This window comes from Magnolia sinica, chromosome 4 (assembly GCF_029962835.1).
Source record: "Magnolia sinica isolate HGM2019 chromosome 4, MsV1, whole genome shotgun sequence".
NCBI classification, from domain to species: domain Eukaryota; kingdom Viridiplantae; phylum Streptophyta; class Magnoliopsida; order Magnoliales; family Magnoliaceae; genus Magnolia; species Magnolia sinica.
Genome location: NC_080576.1, coordinates 43158862 through 43183945, shown reverse-complemented (window position 1 = coordinate 43183945; position 25084 = coordinate 43158862).

The following is a 25084-nucleotide window of genomic DNA, read 5'->3' as shown; positions in this document are numbered from 1 at the left end:
AGGAACTCCTGCTGCTAGTGCTGCTGCTGCTGAATCTGCTGCTGCTGCATCAACAGCATCATCTGCTCAAACCTATCAAACGGTGGAGCAGATAAAGATGCGCGACTCAGCTCAGGAACTGAGGGCGTGACTAGAGGAGCCATAGGTGTCGGCCCAACACCGGCATGAGACGGACTCGTCTGAGGATCTGTCTGGCTATCGCTCAAGGGAGGAACCCCAGCAAGCGACTCAACCAAAGATAGACGGGCCGAAGTCTTCGAACCCTTAGGAGGCATCCCTACATTCAACAGAGGATGCAACCTGTCAGATTCTACGTCCACATAATCCATCCACACAGCATTTACAGCACAACTCCAAAGATAAACAACATGCATTCCATTAAACAAAATTGTCGCAATACAAGTAGTGTAACATTACTTGAATCACGACTAGGAAAGCATGTGAACTACAACATCTAACACTTCAAATAACCACAACAACTACAAATAACTCCAACTACAAAGCCAACAATGGCTACACACAGAAAGAAAACAACAAACAAAGCAAAGGACGGCTACAACGACAACTACTCGTCGGAATCAGGAGACGGAGGCAGGGCACCCTTATCCTGCAAGCAACACAGGATAGACTTCAGAGTTCGAGTCACCTTCTTAAACTTATGCTTCACAAGGCCTCGAAGATCCATAATATCCTGGCGTAGAACAGCCTGCCCTTCTTCAAGCCGAGCAATACGAGCATCTTTGGCAACCTGTTCTACGCTTTGCTCTGGTACCATAGGAGGAGAGCTCTCACTCGTATCCTGTGCCTCAACCTCATCCTCATCCTGCTCTGTTTCTTCTTCAATCTCAGCACCACCTTCAGCATAACTCTCTTCATCATCGCTCTCTGACTCATCCTCACTCTCTGAGGCTTGTCGACCAGAACCAATCTCCATCTGCTTAAGGGTCGTCAGGTTAAGATGATGAACAGGAACCGGCTTCTCTGCTCTAAGCCTATAGCCAAACTCATGTGCAAGCTTACAAATGAGGCAGCCAAAAGGAAGCGATTCGGTCCTCCTAGTCGAACGAGCGATGAGAATAATCTGGCGCAAGATGTACATCGACACACACAACTTCGCTTCTTGCCCCACCTAATACAGGAAATCTATCATTAGGCGCGTACACTCACTACGGTTGCTCCACCTTTGATATACATTGAACGTACACATGTGGTGAAGCAAACGAAAGTCGTCCGTCATGTTGGTAGCCAACAGACTCCTATTAGGCTGCCATTCGACCAGACGACCACACAGGAATCGGGTGCGACGATCCCTCTCGCCATCTGTTCAAATTCTTCTCGCTAGCATGCACCTCACCAAGTGACATATTCAGGAGTCGGGATATCAAAGCAACGTTGACCGTAGCTTCCCGACCACTACCACAAGGAATCTTAAACTACAGAGGCTCCAGCGAAGGATCATGAGTATTGGCATAAAAAGCTCAAACAGTACTTGCATTCGCGTGATACTCGCCCTCAAACAAGGGACACCAACCAGCCCCTTCCAGGCATTCCAACAACAGAAACTCACCATACAGCCACGGATCAACATGAGCCTCAAAAAGGACTCTACGGCCTTCATAGACTCCATGCGATAGCTCCGCCAACAAGGTCCTACCAATGGGAGCTCGAGGATCAAGGTCCCGCTTGGTCTGGAATTCACGAGTAGCGGACGTGCTCGCGGCGGCACCTCTCGGCCTCCGTGCACGACTTGGACGGATAGGCCCGGCTTCATCCACGGGCGCTCTCTTCTTCCCCATCAAAGAAAGAAGGGAGGAAATGGAAAAGATGGCCATGATGAACTCAAAGAGGGCCATGAGAAATGAGAGAGAGAGAAATAGGAAAGATGGAAAACTTCCACACACTTGAGAGCCCAAAGATGGATTTGAGAGCCCAAATGAGAAGGGAAGAAAGGATAAACAACAATGAGGGTGAGGGTTTTGAAATGGGGTGATGGGGTTTGCACGAAAATGGAAGAAGAAGAGGATTTGGAAGGGATTTGGAGAAGTTTTGAGAAGGATTTCAAGAAAAGGAGAGCTTGGGAGGAAGGTTTGTGAAGGAAATAGGGCTTAGAAGGAGTTTAAACCAACGACCATGGAAGGGTGGGCCACACTAGGCCAAATAAGCATCGGCCCGAGCCGACCCGCCCAGCCTGGCCGGCTGATCAGCAAGGCCTCGCCGAGCCGGCGATGGCATCGCCAGTCTCTAGACCTTCCGGCGATGCCTCGCCATTTGGGCGAGGTCCTCCTGGTCCCTCTTGCTCCAAATGATGTGGTTCCCCCCCTGGGCCCCACAGGAAATGCCCCAATCAGCCTCTTTACTTGGTTCGACGCCTATTGGGCCATTCGGGCAGAAATTTGATAAAAATAGAGATTTCTTGACAAATGAAGGGTTGAAATGGGATGATAGACCATCTAAACTCATTAATAGATAATCTAGGAAAGGTTTCGGGTCGCTGTGTGTGATCAGGAGAGAGTACAGACTCGATCTCGGCGATCGTTTTCAGAAAACTTTCGCCGATAGAAGCTACGGAGAACAAACACACAATCTACGATAGACGCGCACCCAAATACACTAAAGTGGCGACAGCATGTGGTGTGTGACCATAACCCAGGTCTGGTTTAATCCAAATCATGCTTTGATACCAACTTGTAACTCCCTGAAATTTGGGGGTCGAGCATAACTCAGCTCCCGAGTTCTAAAACATCACTTATGCAACATATTTGATGATGGATGTATGTTGTCTGTATTAGTGCATAAAATATAGAATAGATTAAGCCAAATAGCAAATATAATTCAGGGATAAGTGAAGAAAGCAAGCAGAAGACTTATAGAATCATATGTGGACATGTGCGAATCCCTAAAGTACATATACATACCAGGTTGTAATGTAAGTGTTGCTATCAAAATTACAAGTATCAAAATTACATCATTTAATTCCCAAAAGAAATCCCAGCATCCCTCGCATCAGAACAAGGCTCACTAGAACCCCTCTGAAAACTGCATAAAAGAGAAAGCAGCCTCATCATCATCCATCTCCTGCTCTACCTCAGAGATCGCATCCACATCTGCAACATCAGCAGCTAAGACAGAGTCTGGTGGGTGTTTAACACTGCCCCAGAATGTGGGAGTGAGTGATCAACTCACTGGAACAATAAAGCATAGGTTAACATGTTATCAGTTCAATCAAGCAGTAATGATAAAGCAGAACAATTAAACAAGTCCTAAGTACTCTTGTTAATGCAAGGATGTATGCAGAATGATGCGTGCCCTCATGCGTACACCCTCAGCGTCTTCATCTTACGTTACGCATGACATCGCCTCAAAGTGCGCCACATCTACAAAGCACATGCAAATGCGGTGCATGAACATGATTACCAAGTTGTTATTAGTCCTTTTCATACAGCAGGATACCTTCCTTATATCACCATCCAAACAGTGATCCATTCTAGGGTCGTCAGTCCCAGATATCTCATACGATCATATGGTTTGAGGTCGTAGCAAAGGGCTCGTCACCAATCAATGCACGCCTATCATACCTTCGTTACTACACCAAGGCTCATCACCTCAATGCAGTATCCAGGCATGCTCGAGGTCACTACAAAGGGCTCGTCACCAATCAATGTAGGCCGACAGCACGGATATACTGTCCCATACCACCATAATCGGCTCACAAGTTAGGTTGCTCACTGGTCACTACGGGGAGGCTCGTCACCCCAGCGTAGGCCGATAGCTCGACCACGGTGTCCCATACCAACATGTCCGGCTCATGAGTCTTAGCGGATCAAGGTACCATGGTTAATAGGATTTCACTGGTAAGTTCGGTACCCTAGATTCAAACAGTAGCGTCCATACATGGTGAACATACATCGGATAATCGGGTTACTTGATGAACTCGACTAGTACGAGCGCACGTTGGGTTGAACGACATAGAGTGCGCAAACACTCTGCGTGGCCAAACCACTGCCGTCAACTCTAATACGACTCGGGTTCGTCTAATCACGTCCTTTGTGGCGAAAGGAATCTCAGCCACAATCTTAAGGCTGATTACCGATTTCCTAGACTAATGCATAATCCCACACACATTACACTACAACAGATATTCGTATCTACAATTTAGAATAGTAATGGAACAACAACTCAAATCATGTAGTACACAAGCATTGAAGAATATCAACTTAACATTAATGTAAGCATAAGTAAAGCTTGAATCTTAAACAATAAGGAATAAGGCTTACATGTAGGAAATCATACACAATAGTAGGAGTGTTGAGAATCGCTTCTCGACACCCTCAATTAGGTCAATATATCACACTTTAGTTCCTTCAGGCATTTCTACAAACACTTAAAATACATAATACAACATACATGACGTATGTTGAAATACACGCATTTGGACAATTCCTTTTGCCAAGGAGTTGTCGCACATACATCTAGCATAAGTACACGACAAATAATCATGGTAATCACAAGTTCATATTTTATACGCATACGGTACTGTAATATCCCAAGTAAATTTTGGTGGTATAATTTATTTATTTATTTATTGGGTTGTTCATTTTTTAAAAGAATTCTCCTATAAATATTAAAACTTGATACTAGTAACTATGATAGGATAACACTTTCCTTGGGTGAACCCTACATCACATTGTCATATATCCCTTATAACTTTTTAACCACTCATTCAATTGATAAACTATCCGTACACTTACTTATTCATATTTTAAGGAACCTAACCACCTATTTATTTTTTTCAATCTTAAATTCTAAATATTTTTTATATAAATCAAGGGCCACAATTGCATAAGTCCACTTAACCAAATTCCTAACTTTTAGATTATGATATAATTTTCATAACTAAGATTATTATCAGGTTAGATTTCATTAAACGTGATCATACATATCACAGGACCAATACCATAATTATAATTCAAATGGTATATATTAAAAACGACATATATCTTTTAAATATTTTGTTCGATCGTAAAACCCTCCGTACATTTACCTTGAAATCACTAGATATATATTACATTCCATCTATAGGATTTTTGGACATCTCTATCATACCAAACAAAATGTCATATGATCAGATCCACCCATTTTTGGGACCCAAACAAATAGTTCGACATGACTATTATGATTCTTATATTTTTCTATAGAAACCATACCAATGAATTAAGATTCTAACAACTACAACTTGATCAATTTGGGCGCCAAGTAATCCCAGGATAAATACCCACATGTACAGACCTTTCTCAAAAACTAACCATCTGGACATTTTGTAAATGGCTATATGAGAATTCCAATCATCTATTTTATTTTCCAAAAATGTCCATCCAGTGGGTACTTATCAAAATCTGACGGTAGAGATCACCCAATTTCAGTGACCCAATTACAAAATTGAATTCATCATTACGTAGCGCTTAAAAACCCTTAATTGGGAATTCGTTCATTTAAGTTAAATCTTCAAAATGTGAGGTCCATCATCGATCCAAAACATCTAAGAGTGTAGATGCCCATCCACATAGACTATTCTTAAAACCATATTTGCACATGCCCATTTATATCCGAACTTATACCAAGACCTATTCACCTAATTTAAACCAAAATCCCTTAATTTCTACACTTAGATCCATTATGTCACCATCCATTGCAAATATGGATCATAACTCTCAAGCGGTCCATCTAAAAACTAACATTAATGGTTCATCATGAAGATCTTGTTATGCCCAACGCTCTTATCGGTCGATTTTGAGAAAATATCTCTTACGAGACAATTAGACCCACAAATCAATGGTGATCTAGGCTTAGAAAGTTAGTTCCGATTTTATATTTTAAAAGAATCTGTGTACACTTATATATATTATTTCACCCTGTACATCACACAACAAACTCTTATACTTTAAACCATCCATGAAACCATCTGTACACAAACTTTGTCTCCTGTCAAGGAACCTAGTGGACCATACACTTCTCATTTACAAAATCATCCAACCGCTCATCATTCATTTTTGTTATTATCATAGATCGTCTTATCTATTTAATCGATCATCGAACCAACGGTACACATTATACAACTTCGAAAATCATAAAACCTTACCGGTTTAGTTTTAGCGTGAGGGGTCATATTTCATATCAAATATGCGGTTCATACCAAACTTTGGATAATTTTCAATATATATGAAAATCCATAACTCACTTGCGTTTCGTCCAGCAAAGAAAAAAAAAAACACGTGAAGATGAAAAATCACGTGTGAAACCTCCCATGCATTAACATAAAGTGGGACCCACCTTATAATATAAAAGAGAAAGAGGGGAGACGTAAGTGACATCTCACTACCAAGCAGGAGAGAGAGAGAGAGAGGAAAGAGAAAAATGAAGAAAGAAAAGGAGGAAAGAGAAAAAGGAAATATATATATATATATATACACTTTTTCTTTTTATAAAAGAGTGAGTATCTCTCACTTGATAATTATATATAAAAGACAAACTTATATATATTATATATATACATATATTTGTTTATTCTTTTGTACTTATAATTAATTTTTGCCATCTTAGATTTTTTTTTTAATGTAACTACTTACCATGCTTCCTAAAAATGATCTTTAATTTTTAACTTTTTATTACATCGGTTGTCATTATTTTAATATGCCTTAATTCGAGTTTTATATTGTCTTATTGTTAATCTTACATTAAAATTTTATTTTTTACATTTTAACTTTGTTGTTAGAATTATTGCAAAAATCTTGAGTTTATATATAAATTTCTAAATTCTTAGATGTAATAAAGCACGTTGCATGTTTATTATTATTATTTCTTTTCTTTACGTAGAACTTTAATCAAGATCTAATGTATTACATTACATGTTTATTTTTTTTGTAGAACTTTAATCATGTAAGGACAATTTACATTGATTGAAAATTATATTTTTAGTTTGATAAATTATATACACAAAGTATTATGGATTGATCGAAGAATAGCAACCATTGAAAATTTTTGAAATACTTGATTAATGCAATATTAAAATCATGCATCATTAAAATAGTTATGAAACACCAGAAAATAGGTGGGGCGATTAAGTCCTCTGGGTTGAAAATCCCTAAAGCGTAAATAGGTGGGGCGATCAAGACCCTTGGGTTGAAAGTCCCAGAAACCCAATTGGTACCTTTTGGAACCTCTACCGTACCCTTTGAGTGGGTGAGCATGTTAGGATTGCAAAAGGTTCCCACTGCCAGGTTCGGTAGGGTAGTAGTCTGACCAGCTAACGTACAAATGGGTCCCTCACTAAGTGCCCTTTGGATGGGTGAGCATATCATGCAAGAGGTTCCCATTGCCAGGCTAGGTGTTGTATTGGCGTGGGTGTTGGCCAACCGGTGTAAACTGGCCCTGGTGTTAAAAAGAATAAACCACACCTTTTATCATGGAGTATAGCATATGTTGATTTCATGCATTCATATTTCTTTGAATTTACATTGAAATTTTGTGTTTATTAAATTTCCCCATTTGTTGTTTTACCTAAATAGGTATTGTATCTTTTAATACTTTTATTCATGTTATATGAGGTTATTTTGAAACCTGTGTTGAGATTACTTACTAGGCTTCACAGCTTACCCTGTTGGGATTTTAAAATTTCAGGATCGGGATCACATGGAGGAGCTTAAAGAGATTTTCTTTTATTTATTTTTATTTTTTACCATTTTCTAAATTAGTGTAATGAACATTTAGTAAGACAACATTATGATGACATGTGTTTGATGGTAATCTTGAATAGTCAGAACATGGACATGTTATTCTTCTTTAAATAAATGTTCGATTATAAAAATTTTGGATTGTTATATTTTATGAGTGAGATCATTTTGTCAATATACGTGTGGATTATGAAGTGTAAACATACAAAACATAAGTCATGCCTGCGGGTACGGAATCGGGGTCGAATATACCCATGTGCCGGATTTCGGGGCGTGACAGGTACTTTATACATACACATGGAAATACACAAATCTCAATATAATACATGCATATCAAGAACGCAGAATAAACATAACATTTGGCATGTGAAATCTCATCCATAACAAGAATAAATCATTCACTGGCATTGAAAGCCTTGAAAACCATAACCTATATGCTTAAAGTCCGCACCTTAAGCCAGAAAAGAACACCGAATTGATTTCAGACGAGTTGTCTTCGTCAACGGCGACAGGATAACCTAAATCAAGAATAGAAATGAGCTACAACACACAAAGACTATTCTAAGCTCTAACACAGATTAGGGTTAGGTTAACTTACCCAAAGATGAACTCAGAATCGCCGAAATAATGATTCTAAAGTGAAGGTTTAAAGGATGAAGAATAACAAGAAAGAATCTAGGATGATTCACCAACTTCTCTCTCACTTTCTCTCTCTTTTCCACTCTCTTTCTTAGGTAGGGTTAGGAAATTCGCATGGAAAAGAGAGCTAGGGTTTTAAGGACTATAAATAGGCCTAACATTGATGAAAATAACCCCAGGGCCAAGGTATACTTAGGGTATAATCAAAACCGGCCTCTCACGATCCAACGAAGCACTTCCGGTGGGCCTATAACCCCGAAAGGTCAGACTTAAGCTCACTGACCATGGATCTAGGTCAAGCTGAGTTTTCGTACAGACCGGATCTTCAGATCAGCCGTGGCGGACCACACTCAATTCAACGGTCACCGAATCTCGATCAGGTCCACAAGCACAAGGACATGCCTGGGCCACTTTCCCTGATCAGAGGGTGAAATTGGGTCTGAATCCAACGGTCAGATTGCTTAAAATCGTCGCGCAAGCGACACGACTCAGATTTCATAAAAGCTTATTAAATTTCCAACCGTTCTCACACTCTTCACTCCGAACTCAATCAAATCGACCCAGAACATCTTTTGGACTTGATTTTCGAGGTGATGATCAAGCCCAACATGGTGACCGCAACAGCCTAAGATCATCGCTACCGGACTTTCGACGCGCGGTCCAGGTTCGATCCAGAACTTCAAAAAAATCCCAAGAACAACTGGCATTAGCGATGAATCCCAGATTTCAGAGTAACATAGCGCTAACTAATCTATAGGTTTTGAGTCATGCAGATGCAATTTAAAGTGATTGATGCAAATTTCACAAGCAATCGAGTATAGCGCTAATTACCCCCAAAACAACTACTTAAGGAAAGATTAGCACAAAATTTTCAGGGTCATTACAACGCTGGAGGTTGTGCATCTCCAGTGGGCTACCCATGTGGGCCACCAAATGAGGGATGGGGTGGATACATCACTTATAAAGTGGGCCCCAACTATGGATGACTTGGATAAAATGCATGCCTTATGGTGGGGTCCATCTGGGTGGGCCATACGGCCACATCATCACATACCACAAGAAAGAAAAAAAAGAAAGAGAGAGAGAGGGAGAGAGAGAGAGACATACGTGTGATGGAGGGACCCCGACACTATGGACCCTCCTTTAAAATCAATCATACATCAAGTGGGTCCCATTACATGTGGGCCCATCAAATGAAAATCAACGGTGGAGATCCTTTCTCGACCAAATGTAAGGTCTAGATGACCCTATCCGTACAAGGAAAATAAACATCATGATGGGGTCCATGGAGAATGGCCCCATCATGGAATGATCATGAGGATCAAGGCGGGCCATCGGCCACATCTTAGGGTTTAAAGTGAGATCCATACCATCGATCGGTAGGCTTCACTTGGCCCATCATAAAAACATGAAAACTGGCCTATAGAAGCACCCACCGTTCGATCTTCTTGCTCTGTTAGAAAGTTGACCTCCTTGTGTCTCACTTTGTTGGAGGGTGATGAGGTTTGAAGGGCTAGGATGAAGGATTTTGGGAGACGAAAATGGGTCACACAACTCACTCTTTTCTCACATGGAAGAGCTTGGACGTGGGATTTTTTTCCTTCCTTAGGAATGTGGGTTTGAGAAATGAGAGAGAGGGAGTGAGTTATAAAGAGAGAGAGAGAGAGAGAGAGAGAGAGAGAGAGTAGCTTAGGTAGGCCATGATTACTTGTAAGAGAGGTATAGGTGGCTAGCAATAAATGCTTGTAAGAAGGGCTAGGGGTAGGGTGGCTAGCCATAAGTGCTTGTAAGAAGGGCTAGGGGTAGGTAGGGTGGCTATAGCTAAGGTAGGGTGGCTATAGCTAGGGTAGGGTGGCTATAGATAGGGTAGGGTGGCCATAAATTGGTTGATGTCATCACTCTCATGATTTCCTAGGGATTGGTGCCACATGCAGTAGGTGGGTCCCGCAATATGTGGTCCACGACCATTATAATGGCAGTCCACATCTTATGATCTAAGCGTCGGATTGGCGTACGAGACACGACGTTGGAACCGCGGCGACGGTGTGATCGCAATGGTATGGGTCTCAGATTAAGTTAACTTAAATCTACAGGAGATGACTTAGGATTGTACGCAAACGTCAGTTATAGGTCGTAGCTTGCCGAAATTCGACGGGAATGATCGCTGGAGTCAACAGAATAGTACAGACTAGGATACGGGTCTTACTACTCTCCCTACCTAATAAAAATTTCATCCTAGAAATTTATTCTATCATCGCAGCTAATCATAACTCATAAGGGAATAAGAAACATAACATTGTATATAATTAAAATACAATACAACACACAATCAAACATCGAAAAGATGGGGATAGTGCTCTCGAATCTCCACCTCGTGCTCCCAAGATGCCTCATCCATACTATAATGGCCCCACTGCACCTTCACCAAGGGAATGACCTTGGTCCGGAGGACCTGCTCCTTCCGATCGAGGATACGAACTAGCTGCTCAATATAAGAAGAGTCCTCATGAACCTCCAACAGCTGCCAATCAATAACGGGAACGATGTCTGACCCATACTTCCTTAACATAGAAATGTGAAAAATATTGTGGATGCCAAACAACTGAGATGGCAAGGCAAGCCGATAGGCCACGACACCAATGCGCCCGATGATCTCGAAAGGTCCTATAAATCTCGGGGCAAGCTTGCCCTTCCCTCCAAAACGAACCACACCCTTTATGGGTGAGACCTTGAGATACACATGGTCTCCAATGGCAAACTCCAAGGGACAACGCCGACGATCAGCAAAACTCTTCTGCCAGCTCTGAGCTATGCACATCCTCTGCCTGATGATAACAATAGCCTCTGACGTCTACAGCACAAGCTCGGGACCTAGGATGCGCCGCTCTCCAACCTCGGTCCAACAACTTGGAGATCTGTACGGTCTGCTATATAATGCCTCAAAAGGAGCTATGTCGCCTGATAGCTGTTGTTGTACGCGAACTCAGCCAATTGCAGGTGCTCATCCTAACTACCCGAGAAATCAATCATGCAGGCTCGAAGCATATCCTCAAGGATCTGGTTAACCCTTTTGGTCTGCCCATCGAACTGCAGATGATACGTGGTGCTGAGCTGCAAATCAGTGCCCATTGCTCTCTGGAAGCTCCTCCAAAACTGAGACGTAAATCTTGGGTCTCAGTTAGAAAGGATCGAGATAGGAACACCGTGCAGTCTCACGATCTCATCGACAAACATCTTGGCAAGCCGATCCGTATGCCAAGTCTCACGAATCACAAGAAAATGTGACGACTTCGTCTGACGGTCCATGACAACCTAGATGGCGTCATAGCCGCGCTGTGTCCTCAGCAAACCCATGACAAAATCAGTAGATAGGTGCTCTCACTTTCACATCGGGATGCTCAGTGGCTACAATAGACCAAGGGGTCTCTGATGATCGGCCTTGACACACTGGCACATGTTACACTCGACCACAAAACTGGCCATCTAGCGCTTTATCCCCACCTAAAAATGCTGATGCCTCATATTGCGATACATCTTCGTTGAGCCAGGGTGGATAGAGAACCGCGATCAATGTGCCTCGGTCATAAGATCTCGGCGCAACTCAGGAATATCCGGGACATATAATCGGCCTCTTAAGCGAAGTCCACCATCAGAACTAATTTGCTAATCTGTCTGACTCTCAGATGCTACCTCTGCTCAATAATCCTGTAACGACTCGTCTGTCTACTGAGCCTCGATCACCCTTGCGACAAGAGAGGGTTGAATCGACAAGCTCAATAGCTGAACGATAGAAGACTGCAGACCAAACTCCAAATCATACTCTACTATATCCTCGAACATCCTCCACTCCTGAATCATCATGTGCGCCACCAGGCCTCGTGACTGACGGCTGAGGGCATCCGCTACCATGTTTTCCTTGCCCGAGTGGTACTGGAGATCAAAATCATAGTCCTTCAGGAGCTCCATCCAACACCTCTGCCTCATGTTCAGCTTGGAGTGAGAGAACAGATACTTCAAGCTCTTGTGGTCGGAGAAGAGCTCGAACCTCACCCCATAAAGATAGTGCCTCCACACCTTCAAGGCAAAGACAACTGCTGTTAGCTCCAAATCATGCATGGGGTAGTTCAGCTCATGGACCTTGAGCTGGCGAGACGCATAAGCCATTGGCTTCCCATGCTGCATCAGAACAACACCCAAACCAACTCGCGAGACATCAGTAAATATAATAAATCCATCACTCTCAAAGGGAAGAGTGAGGACAGGAGCGGACGTGAGGTGGTCCTTCAGCTCCATTAATGCCTGCTCACAAGCGTCGCTCCAAATGAACTTGGCACCCTTCTGGGTCAACCTAGTCAACGGGGCTGCAATGCGAGAGAATCCCTCAATAAAACATCGGTAGTAGCCCGCCTAACCAAGGAAACTGCAGATCTTGGATGCATTCGTGGGCTGGCCCCACTGACGTACGGTATCAATCTTCTAGGGGTCTACAGCGACACCCTGCCTCGTCACAACCTGACCAAGGAACTTCACATCTTCTTGCTAGAACTTGCACTTCTCCAGTTTTGCGTAAAGCTGGTGTGCACGGAGGGTCTGCAAGGTAATCTCCAGATGCCGCACATGCTCCTTACGAGTCCTCGAATATAACAGAATGTTGTCAATGAATACCACAACAAACTAGTCGACATACGGATGGAAGACCTCGCTCATTAACTGCATGAATACCGTGGGCAAATTGGTCAGTCCGAAGGATATGACCTGGAACTCAAAATAACCGTAGCGCGTTCTGAAAGTTGTCTTCGAGATATCCTCATCTCGAACCCGAACCTGATGATAATCGGACCGCAAGTCTATCTTTGAAAAGAACTACGCCTCTCATAGCTGATCAAATAAATCATCGATCCTCAGGAGCGGGTACTTGTTCTTGATCGTGACCTTATTGAGCTCGCGGTAATCCACGCAAAGCCTCAACGAGCCATCCTTCTTCTTCATGAAGAGTACTGGCGCTCCCCACGGTGAACTGTTCAGACGAATAAAGCCTAACTCATGCAACTCATCTAACTACTTCTGCAGCTCCCGTAACTCTAACGGTGCCATACAATGCGGGGCCTTCAAAATAGGCGAAGTACCTGGCACGAGATCAATTTAGAACTCAGTGTGCCGATGAGGTGGTAACCTCGGAATCTCTTGGAATACATCAGGAAAACCACAAACGACTAGCAGCTGGTCGATACTCAAAGCAGCTGACTCCTCTTTGGCACACGATAATAGGCAAGAAAGCTGCTCTCCTCTGGGTCGGCAATAAACTGGAACTCTGGCACACCGAGTATACAGAACGTGACTGTCCTCACAAAGCAGTCTAATATAGCGTGGTACTCGGCGAGCCAATCCATGCCCAGGATGACATCAAACCCGGACATCGGCAATACAAACAAATCAGCAGGCAAAAAGATATCCCCAATCAGAATGGGGCAAGATGTGCAAAATTGGCTCAACACTGTAGTCTTTCCTAAGGGTGTCGATACTAACAAGCCCTCATGGGCAGACTCCATTAGCAAACCGGTCAATCGACAGAAATCATCGGCAACAAAAGAATGCAATGCACCAGAATCAAACAATACCTGTGCAATGCATGCAGAAATAGGGAGAGTACCGTCGTTGACTCTTTCTAATGACTGAGGGTCCTGCTGGGCGGCATAAAATCTACCCTAGGCTAGTTGGGGAGGTGCAGGTCCCCTCTGAGGTCTCTGCTGATGCTGCTATCGCTGTGCAGCCTGATCTGCTACCTCTGCTGCTATGGGGGAGGCCTCATAGGCTGGTGTTGCAGTCGCTACTGCTGCTATAGTGGCTGTCGCAGAGGTGGATGCGGTGCCCTCGGCTGTTGTTGCACTGGATGGGGACACTTGTGCCTACGATGTTCGATCCTACCGCATTTAAAGCAAGTACTTGAAAACGGTCTCGGGGGTGGTGTTGGGGGTGCCACTGGTGCTCAGAATGCTAAGCGGGTCGTGTGTCGCTGCTGTGAACGATGCTGCTGGTGAAAGCTACTGGAGGGTGCCTTCCTCTTCTGATCTCCTATCTGGTCACGGGCCCTCTGCAAACTGGCCTAATCTAACTCGTAGATCTGGGCCCTCTCCACAATCTGCTCAAATGTCGGAAGCATGTGTCCGATCACACGGCTCATGAGGGCATGTCGCAAACCGTTCTCAAAACGGCGGGCCTTTCACCCCTCATCATCAACAAGATACGTCGCGAATCTCAATAACACTACGAAACGTGCCTCATACTGGGACACAACCATGTTTCCCTGGACCAGAGTCTCAAACTCCAATGCGCACTGCTGGCGCACGTGCTCGGGAAAGAACTTCCAGTCGATCCGGTCTACAAAGTCCTCCCAGGTCCACACGAAATCGGCCACTACTGATCGGGCAATAGATGCCCACCAATGCTGAGCCTCACCCTGGAGAATGAATACAACTAATGGAACTTGCTGCTGGGTCATACATCTTATGGTGTCGAATATCTTTTCCACCTCGGAGCACCATATCTCTGCCGCGATAGGGTATGACTCGCCCCGAAAATGCGGGGGATCGTGCTATCAGAAATCCTTGAGAAAGGCACTCGCACGATCCTGCTCGGCCATAGCTGGCGTAAAAGTGGGACACCTGGTCTGCCCCTGAAAGATAGCGGTCATTGTCTGCGGCATCTGTTGAAGCTGCTCTGCAGTCATGGGTGCTGTCAGGGCTGTGTCAGGCTCACACGGGGGAGCAGGAGTCTCTCGTGTCACTCTCCTAGGCGGCATGTCCTAAAGGAAGGAATAAGGGACTATCAGCCTTGAGAATTCTCGAAGGCATAAACGTTACGGGTCTATGTTAGAAAATTGCTAAGTTATTCGAGCTCGGGACCTATTTATTTGAAGTTCATAGCAGATATGTGATGTGATCCTTAGTTATTCCTAAGTTATGCCCTGATCCAACTTTTGTCACTCCCCAAACTCAGAAAACGGGTTCACAAAATTCCCGATCGCCGAACCCGGTGCCGACAGCCTCCGTAGTGCCCCATTCTCGGATTCCGGCACTCACATGCCAGATTTCGATCCTGGGATCCTACAAGAAGGATTTTCAGTATGATTTTTTTTATAATGGAGAATAACCATAAGTATAACCAAGTCACAAAACAACATCACCACATATCCACCATATCAAAAACTTTAAGTACAAATGCGGAAAGGGAAATACAAGGTAATCAAAAACTCCAAAATGAATTGATGTGCGCTCCTACCTCAGCGTTGCTGGGATCCAGTGCCACCTGCACGCAACAGTCGTGCATAAGCTTACAAAAGCTTAGAGGGTGGTGTAAGTGTGTGCCCAAGGCAAGTGCCAAGTGTATAATATCAGAGTAATGTAGAAATATGCGACAAGTCCATAAATGCTAACAACTGTACCAAAGTTATGTGATGCAAGGCATGAATGCTATCGGCCATACTAAGGCCATGCGATGCGAGACCTATGTAGCTAAATGTCATATGCAAGATGCAAAACAAGCATGTCAGTACTCATAAAGTACATATATCAATACAGTTCCTCTCTAGGATATCACCGGGGTCTAGTACACTCCACACTGACTGCCGCCTCCCTAGCCACATAGTCCAGCGAGCATAATAGACCTCACTATCCGTCTGACTAGTAGTCTGCCAATACCTACCCGGCTCGTCGATAGTAGACTCATTTACGAGCTGGTTAAACTCAGCTTAGCTTATAGCCCCCTCACTCTGGTGGATAAGGCCACACCCCCTTCCAACCGACCATGACATAGTGAGAGACGCGACCTACTGGTATTTGGCACTCGGGCGATCGTGTATCCACTCGATCTAGATGTTGGAACAACTCCTGGTTCCAAAATGGTTCTGGGACCTTCACCCAAGGATATCCTAAGTGCCCATAGTGCTATAATCAAGTGTTTTCGGTATCCGATACCGCCATCCACGATGCGCCTGTGGAGCCACGACCCTGATGTCGCTAGGGCGTACAATGATTAAGACATACAAATGCAAGATGCATGAAGCGCACTGTCCAGTCATGCAACAATCTTGTGCATACCACGTGCTCATATAGGTAATTCCTATCAACGAGTCTTATAAATGATCTGCCCAATAGCATATGTAATGATTAGTCACTACTCATATCAAGCATTCATATGATGCGTATGGGCATGGAGTTACACTAAGCATGTTATAAGGTGATGAACTATCCTCACAATGAAGATGGATTTAGATGGCCTACGCTCAACAAGTATGGGCTTATCAATGGGCCCTAGGGAGATTTATGATGCGAACATTAAACCAGCATTATTCTTACAATGTGGACGTCAAACCAACATTGCTCCCAAGGCATGGCCCGCTATAAAACATCATTACACAAACCATGAAAGCATCACACATTGTAATGGACCTTAAGGACATCTAGTTGGGCCTCGACCCATGGGCCTTAGATACATTAAATGGGCCGCATCATATGGGCCTTTTATAAATCAAGTGGGCCATATCAATGGTCCATAACCTCTGGGCCTTTGAATACATCACAATGGGCCTCGTAACATGGGCCTCATATATATCAAAGTGGGCCTCAAGAACAGGCCACAAATACATTGAATGGGCCTTATGTATGGCAGATGGGCCACACCAATTTGGCCCCATATGTACACCAAATGGGCCACAACCAAATAAAAGTGGTGATAATGGTTTTTCCACCATTAAAATTCCCAAGGCCCATGATAACATTTATTTCCCATCCAATCTGATCATAAGGTCACACTGACCTAAAGGGATTTTAATGGTGGACGGTCAAACCCACTGATTCTATAGGGTGGTCCACCTAATCCTCGATCTGCCTTATTTTTAATCTCAAGCCTTAAAATGGGCTTTCAAATGGTTAGACAGATTGGATGCAACACATGCATCATGGTGGGGTCCACATACATGGCCCACCAATTGAATGGATGGTTTAGATATAACCCAGACATCAAGGGTTGGGCCTACTGGCCGTCCAGCAGCCCAGCTAAATGGCTGGACAACATTGATAAAACACATACATTTTGGTGGGGGCCATTTGCCGTCCAGCAGCCAGCCATATGGCTGGACAGTATTGATGAAACACATACACTTTGGTGGGTTCCACCATCCACGGTAGTGAACAGAGTGAATAAAACTCATACATCATGGTGGGTCCCACGTGGGGCCTACCGTAATGGTTATTTGCCGTCCAAACTGTTGATAAGGTCACGCTGACCCGGATGGAATGAAAAACAAATTTCATATTGTCCTAAAACTTCTTTGAAGACCCAAATGGGTTCAATGGTAGCCATCCAATCACCATTGTTTCCTATGATGTGGGCGACCTGAGCTTCAGATGGGGCTGATATTTGGAGGCCGGCTCACTGCCATAAGGGCCTACAAAATGGACGGTGTGGATATACAAAACACACATCGTGGTGGGGCCCATGGCTGGGCCATGGGTCTGCTCTCCGTCTGCCAAATGCCGTAGGCGCTGCCTGCGCCTCTAGTAGCAGTAGCTTCTGCAGCATATTTTATTTTTTTTAATCACGTAATCTCACGGTTTTTCAGGCGTGGGGCCCGCATCGGAAGAATCCACCTCACCTAATGGATTCTATAGTCCATAACCAATCCATCAAGCCCAATATTAGGCATGTTTCGGTGTGTAGAAAAATTCAGGTGGATTTAAATGGTGAGAATCACTGTTTGCTAAAGTATGACCCATCAATTAGTCGGATTGGCCCCATTTTTTGGCTCAACGCCTAAAATGGGTTGGGGAAGAGGATGGACGGCTTTGATTGAATCTATATGTAATTGTGGGGCCTATACTAGTGGCTCACCCAAGTAATCTTGAACTAAGGCTAATATTTGTGTTTTCCATTCAACATCCAGCGTCCAGGGATCTGGACAGTTGTGCATCTCCAGTGGGCTACCCACATGGGCCACCAAATGAGGGATGGGGTAGATACATCACTTGTAAAGCGGGCCCCAACTATGGATGACTTGGATAAAATACATGCCTTATGGTGGGGTCCATCAGGGTGGGCCATATGGCCACATCATCACATACCACAAGAAAGAAAAAAAAGAAAGAGAGAGAGAGAGAGAGACATACGTGTGATGGAGGGACCCGGACACTATGGGCCCTCCTTTGAAATTAATCATACATCAAGTGGGTCCCATTACACGTGAGCCCATCAAACCAAAAATCAATGGTGGAGATCCTTTCTCCACCAAATGTAAGGTCTAGATGACCCTATCCATACAAGGAAAATAAACATCATGATGGGGTCCATGGAGAATGGCCCCATCATGGAATGATCATGAGGATCAAGGCGGGCCATCGGCCACATCATAGGGCCCAAAGTGAGACCATACCATCGATTGGTAGGCCTCGCTTGGCCCATCATAAAAACATGAAACTAACCTATAGAAGCACCCACCATTCGATCTTCTTGGTCTGTTGGAAAGTCGACCTCCTTGTGTCTCACTTTGATGGAGGGTGATAAGGTTTGAAGGGCTAGGATGAAGGATTTTGGGAGAGGAAAGTGGGCCACATAACTCACTCCTTTCTCACATGAAAGAGCTTGGATGTGGGATTTTTTTCCTTGCTTGGGAATGTGGGTTTGAGAAATGAGAGAGAGAGAGAGAGTTGTAAAGAGAGAGAGAGTAGCTTAGGTAGGCCATGATTACTTGTAAGAGAGATATGGGTGGCTAGCAATAAATGCTTGTAAGAAGGGCTAGGGGTAGGGTGGCTAGCCATAAGTGCTTGTAAGAAGGGCTAGGGGTAGGTAGGGTGGCTATAGCTAAGGTAGGGTGGCTATAGTTAGGGTAGGGTGGCTATAGATAGGGTAGGGTGGCCATAGATAGGGTGATGTCATCACTCTCATGATTTCCTAGGGATTGGAGCCACATAGAGTAGGTGGGTCCCGCAATATGTGGTCCACGACCATTATAATGCACAGTCCACATCTTATGATCTAAGCATCGGATTGGTGCACGAGACGCGGCGTTGGAACCGTGCCGATGGTGCGATTGCAATGGTACGGGTCTCGGATTAAGCCGACTCAAATCTACAGAATATGACTTAGGATCACATGAAAACATCGATTATAGGTCGTAGGTTACCGAAATTCGACGAGAATGATCGCGGGAGTCAACGGAATAGTACGGACTAGGATACGGGTCTTACATTAATGTATGTTGACCATCTACACCGTACATTTGATGGGTCCCCTTTAAAGAATGGGTTGCCCCAAAAATCAGCCATACACAGAACTCAGGTGGCCCACACCATAAAAAAATAATGATAAAAATTAAAAAATTAAAAAAAGGAAGCTGGATCAATCTGATCATGAGGTATGTGTTATATCCAAACAATCCATCCATTTGGTGAGCTTATCTTAAGGCTTGAGAAGAAAAATAAGATTGATCTAACTATCAAGTGGGCCACACTACAAAAGCAGTAGGGGATTTAATGTCTACCATTGAAACCCTTTTTGGGTCATACAAGTTTTGGACCAATATGAAATTTGTTTTTCCCCTTAATTCAGGTCTTTGTGACCTTATGAACAGATTGGATGGAAACTAAACGTTATGGTGGACCCTGTGAATTGTTTAACTATGAAATCATTATTGTCATTGCTATTTGTGGTGAGGTCCAAAGAATCTTTGGATATGATTCATTTTATTTGGATAATGCTCTAAAATGATCTCTAAAAATAAATGAACCGTGTATACATAATAAATATATCACTTTATGACCCATGTAACTTTGATCTCCTTGAACCTTTCATACAACTCGAAGCTTGAGTATATAGAATTACTTGCTGGGGTCCACCTGAAATTTGGATGCATCTGAAACTTGGATTGAACCCCCAACCAAGTGGGACACACATAATGGATGGGCTGGATTTGTGAACCACGTCGCGGTGGCTCAACAAATGATTATGAATGTTTTAATGGAGGGTAACCCTATCAAATTTTGTGTGTGGTGTGGCCCACACGAGCCACAGATTGACTTGATTTTAAGCCAAGAGGCCCAGGTAATGTCTACATCAGATCTGCACTATACATTGTCTTTGATAGACCATTTTAGTACATGCGCCCAAAAAGATAAAGTTGTTCCAAATTTTAGGTAGGCTACACCACACGAATAGTAGAAATTGAACATTTACCATTAAAGACTCCCTATGGGTCTACCAGGATGCAACTGATTTATTGAGTTCGTACATCATCCTTGACCAGCCCACTGCATGGTATGGTTTTAAAAATCAGGCTAATTCAAAGTCCACCTAGACTGTACCACCTGAAGCTGTAAGGAACGAACTCTTATCACTAAAATTTTCCTAGGTCCGAGGTTAATGATGCAACGTATATCCATACATCCATCGACTTCACCGGATTGTTGGAACAGATCTTAACTTCAGGTGGGTCACACACAACTCAACCTCATGGGAAATTCCCATGGACTCCACCGCATAGGACCCATTGTGAATTCCATTGGTGTATGGGTCTAAGAATGTTAAGGCACATTTTGAGTGAATGTCATATAGGCCCATCAGTGGTAGCCTTGTTTGGGCTAACTATTGGCCCTTTTCGGCAAGAGTTTGTGATCTCCATGTGTTGAATGTATGATATCTTGAATCATATGAAATTGTGTTACGTGTATAATCCTTCACCACTTGGCATGCGATATAGGTTGTATTGTGCTGCTACCCTAGATTACCTAATTATATAATGAGTGCACAGCCCTTCACCACTTAGCACTTTGGTTAGAGTGCGGCCCTAAGTAGTAGGATCATATGACCATGTGTTTAAACCCATAAACATGTTCAATTATAACAATTATGTAGACTCTAGATGTGTGAGGGTGTGATACGTGTTTGGCCCCTTAATCATGTGGGCATGTGACATATGTATGGCCACCTAATCTAATGTAATTGTGGAGTATATGTGGTCGTTTAATCATATGATTACAAAATTCACACAAGGCCAACCAACTACATGAAGTCAGGTGGCATTGGTGACCACCCAATGATATGACCACGTGCTTATGGGCATAGCCATAGTCACCCAAACCATGAACAATCTGGTTGTACGTACAAGTTCTGGATTATACAACTTGATAATGGAGTGGCCGTCAATTCGGTGTCATGTGACATAAATACAACCCTTACATTATGCTCATAGGTGAGGCAAATGCTGGGACCACTAAACTATCTGATGTGATAGAAGCTAGTTCTTGGCCTCTTGATCATGTGACATCGAATCTGAGTCATTCCCTATATGAAGTATAGGGCGGTCATAGTTTAAGAGTTAATGCAACCAGGAATGGTGGGTATGTTTGTGATTTTGCCTTGGATGCTTTGAGATGCGGTCACTAGACCAGGATACTAATTATATGAACACTCAACCAAGTGAAATTATGGCATCAACAACCTGACCATGTGGGAGCTTAATAAAGTGGTTGCCCATAGACGTATGAGTTATGATATGTAACCATGTGACCTTAAATCATTTATTAATGGTAAGTTGAGTGACATTTGTGTGGCCACTCAACCATATGGACTTCTAATAATGGAGTGGCCATAAGACCATGTCGGCATGTGAGAATTGTATGATTACTCATACTCATGGACTATACTGATAGTGTAACCTCTTACGTATGTGAACTTAGGACATGTGTTAGTAACCTGTTAGGTACGTGAACTTAGGACGTGTCAGATCGTTTATAGACCCTACCTTGATGTAAGTATTGCATATTTCACAATTTATCCATTAGGCTAGCTAATTCTAAAACATGATTCCAAAATGACCTAAATTCAATTCCTAAATAAGTTAGACAATATGAAATAGTGTTAATGTATGACTTTCAAACACTTGTGAACCTACTCAATATATGTATTTTATCTGCACTATTCAATTGTTTTGTCAACCAAATAGTTCGATCATGGAGCCCGCTGACATGTGCCTTGTGCACCTGAACTATTCTTTCTTGTACTACCTTAATGTATGTGAGTTACCTATACTATCTACTTATTGGGACCCATCGTAATGTTCGTGTGTGGACCCATCTGCTTGCAGGACCACTTGGACATAGGACCCACTACATTGTATGTGATAAACCCATATCATCCAACCGCGACTAACTCTTATGTGTATGTTATATACCCAAGTAGTCCAACTTAGGGCTCACTGCATCTTATGAGGTTCACCTATGCCTTCCAAACCATTGTAGAACTACTACGATAATTTTTTGTAAATCCAACCTACTAACAACCCAGTTGAAGGTGAACCCCTCTACATTATATGAGTTTCACCAGCACCATCCATCCTGTGTCTCATGTTATAATTATGCCTTTCATCTCATACTCACTTGGTGCATGTGCTTTGCATCATCACCAATCATTAACCATAAGGCCCAGTTAGGGTATAACCACGTGGTCTCAATAGAAGAAAATCAGGTCGAGTCAAAGCTGTTAAGGGAATATCTATCTTACAAAGGGTATGGTGTAACTCTGAATATAATTAATTCTCGTGATTATAATAGATATGGATGATATTAGTGATATTAGTGATTATGGTTAATAGAAGCATGTGATTTAATATCTTGATTAATGTTGTTTCACTCCCTAGCATACTAAATTCATCTACTTAACCATATTGATATTGATCATACTCATGCACCATGGAATGATGGTATGTGCAAGTGTACTTCAATATATTTGTTCATGTGTAAGATATGTCCTCTTCAGTTTAGTCACATGACCATGGATTGATATAGTTGATAGCGACATATGATGATTATATGTCATTTTTGCCTTAAAGGCTAAGCAGACCCTAAACTCATGGCATTATATGCATACCACATGCACTTAAAAGTATGCCTTATCATAATTGCTTGAATTCATGCATAATCAAGGCATATATAATGATCGAAATACCATAGTCATGTCGTATAACATGAGTTGGATCTTGATGATAAAATGTACATCTATGATGATGACTTAGGTTATCCTCGAAAATGAACGGGACAACGGAAGTGTGGAAATAGTAAGGGATGATGTGCCCCTTGGGTTGAAAGTCCTTAAACCGCGATGCTAGCTAGGGATGCCTCACCATCGGGCCGAGTGGATACATGGGTCATGGATTTGACTCCCACTAATGAGGTCGGGTTAAGAAGAGGTGGGTCTAACCTACTTAAGGGCTGAGGTGCAAACAGGGACCGGTCTGACCCGCTGGTGAGGAGAAGCGCAAATGAGGTCCGCTACTGGCATGCCGAGTGGAAGTCCACTGCAGGGCGGGTATGCAAGGTTGATTGCTGGTGTCTAGTGCATGGGTGTTGACCATGGCATTTCCCATGATATACACTTAGTGGAAGTCTACCACAGGGTGGGTATGCGAGGTCGATTACTAGTGTCTGGTGCATGGGTGTCGACCACGGTATTTCCTAAGCTATATAGTTATGATATGGCATGAAAATATGATGATGATGATGTAATTACGGATGCGTGTAATACGTTTATGACTGTGTGTAAGTGTCATAGTTTATAGCCCTTTGTGTTGTCAAATTTATGGTGCCAAAGACACTACTATGAAGCTTGCATATATGAAGAACAAAGCTCTACTCAAGATCAACTTTGATTAACAAGCACTGTTCATAAGTCAAGACTCGAGAAAGTTGAGATTGTTCGACTAGATTCAAGAAGCTTTCAAGTTCAACCTCAAGAATCTCAAGAAGCTTTCAAGTTTAATCTCAAGATCTCAAAAAGCTCTCAAGTTTAAACGACATTAAGACTTCAAGCTCCATTACTTTTAAAGGTCACTCGTCTCTAAAGTTTCAATGTCCTTACTTCACTATTGAGGTATGACTGACTATAGGTTGACCTTCAGAGTAGGTCATTATGGATACATAATTCATATATTTTATATAAGTGAGTTTGGTCTATTCTAAGACTAGTCCTGGACTTTTTCCAACTAGTCCTAGCACTGCTTCGACCTGTCTAAACATTTCCTGGATCAGTCGTAAGTTTGTTATAAAAATTGAAAATTTTCTGTTAGGCTTCGACTAGTCCTGAGGACTGTTCGACCAGTTGTAGGAAAAGTGTCGACTGTATCTTTGACCAGTCGTAGACCTACGGCTCAAAGAACAGCGTTGAAATTAGACAACTTATGACCAGTTGAAGGGATCCTACGACTAGTCGAAGGAGACCTACGACCAGTCGTGAAACTGCCAAATCTTATTGCGCCCGAATTTTCAAATATCTGTTGGTTCTACGACCAGTCGTAGAGGTCCTTAGACCAGTCGAAGACGTGATTTGCTCACATATAAATAGAGCACGAATCTCAAAATACATTAAGCAATTCAAGTTAATTTAATTCGGTCTTCTGAGAGATAAGTCGATGCTCCATATAAGCTAAGTGTGCATATTTAATATTCTCTTTCTTTAGCTTTGTTAATTGATTTTGTTTCTTGCATTCCAATCTAATCTGAAAAGAGGAATTGTTGTTTTCCTTTTTCTGGAATCAAAATCAATTATAGCTAGCCCTTTTGTTGTAATTTAAAATCTATTAGAAAGTAGAACCATTATAAAGTGAGTATTGGATATTGAACTTTGACATTCAAATCTCTACTCCAACTTGGTTCTTTTGGGCTGCTACAACGAAG